The sequence below is a fragment of the Pteropus medius genome, unplaced genomic scaffold (genome assembly GCF_902729225.1).
Source record: "Pteropus medius unplaced genomic scaffold, Ma_sr-lr_union100, whole genome shotgun sequence".
Taxonomy (NCBI): domain Eukaryota; kingdom Metazoa; phylum Chordata; class Mammalia; order Chiroptera; family Pteropodidae; genus Pteropus; species Pteropus medius.
Genome location: NW_024351073.1, coordinates 7,354,548 through 7,356,086, shown reverse-complemented (window position 1 = coordinate 7,356,086; position 1,539 = coordinate 7,354,548).

The following is a 1,539-nucleotide window of genomic DNA, read 5'->3' as shown; positions in this document are numbered from 1 at the left end:
CTTGGTCCCAAAAAGGTTGGGGACTGCTGCTATAGAACACAAAAGAAAACCTAAATAAATGGAGAATATTGTTGGTCATAAATAGGAAGTCTCAGTAATTTTTATGCCAATTCTCTCCAAATCGATCCCTAAAGACAATATAATCTCTAAAACATCTTATTTATATATAGTATATATTCATAAGGCTTGAAGTATATGCCTAGCTTAGACAACTAAAAAGGAGGAAAATGATCAGCAAACATAAATGTTTATTCCTTCTAGTCATTGTAGACATGTAAGTTAAAATAAGATGTAACTTTTTACCATATAATAAGCAAAAATAAAAAATACTGATGCTGGCACTCACGAGGATGAGGAAATGGGATTCTCCTACTCAGCTGACAGACGGAAACTATTTCAGCTTCTCTGAAAAGCAATTTTGCAGTAACTATGGAAATGTTATTCTCAATGAGCCAGTGATTCCATTTCTCAATATCTAGCCTATGGAAACACTCAAACATGTATTTTAAGTGGCATGCACAAAAATGTTCTTACCTGCATAGTTTATAGTTGCAAAAAAATGAAAAAAAAAAAAAAAGGACAGCAACCTAAGTATACATCAGTACAGTTATAAATGGCTAAATAAGTAATGGTAAAATCATACTGTGAAATATTATGTAATCATTTAAAAGAATGATGTAAATCAATATGTATCGACATGAAAAGAACTTCTAGACATGTTAAGAATAAAACACAAGGTTTAGAATAATGTATTCAGTAGCATCCTGTTTATGAAAATATAAAAGAAATCCCAAAGTGCATGATTATACATTTATTTTTAAAAAGAATATTCACTAGCTAAGACAGTAGCCACTAGCCACATGTGACTATTTAAATTTAATTTAATTTAATTTAAACTTTGGTTTCTGGGTCTCACTAGCCACAATTCAAGTGCTCAGTGGCCACATGTGCCTGTGATTGCCTTACTGGACAGGACAGATACAGAACACATGTATTATTACAGAAGGTTCTATTGAATGCTGTCTAGAGTCTTAATATCTACAGCCTTTCTCATCAAAGAGGGCTCCCTAAACCAGCAGCATCAACAGTACCTGCGAGCTTAGAAATGCATAATCTTGGGCTCCTCTCCAGATTTATGGAACCAAAATATGCATTTCAACAAGATCCTTTAGTAATTTCTACTCAGAGTAAGTTTTAAAAGCTCTGCACTTGTCTCCAATAATATTAGCATCCTTGTCACAGTGTTGAGAAGCTCCTTTAGCTTCTGCACATGGTAAAGACTTCCTCTGCACATGGTAAAGACTTCCCGTTAACAGAAGCTTAGCCATCACCCACTGATTATTAAGCAATACCATCTTAGTTTGAATTTCCTTAATTACATGAGTTTGAACAATTTTGGATGTTTATAGGATGCAATTTATTTTTTTTAAGGAGGTAAAGAAACTTACACAGATTTACTTATTCCTAAAGGATGGCTTCACAGTTGCAAGATATTATTATAAACAAGACATTTGAATATGAATAAAGTAAGTGGTTATG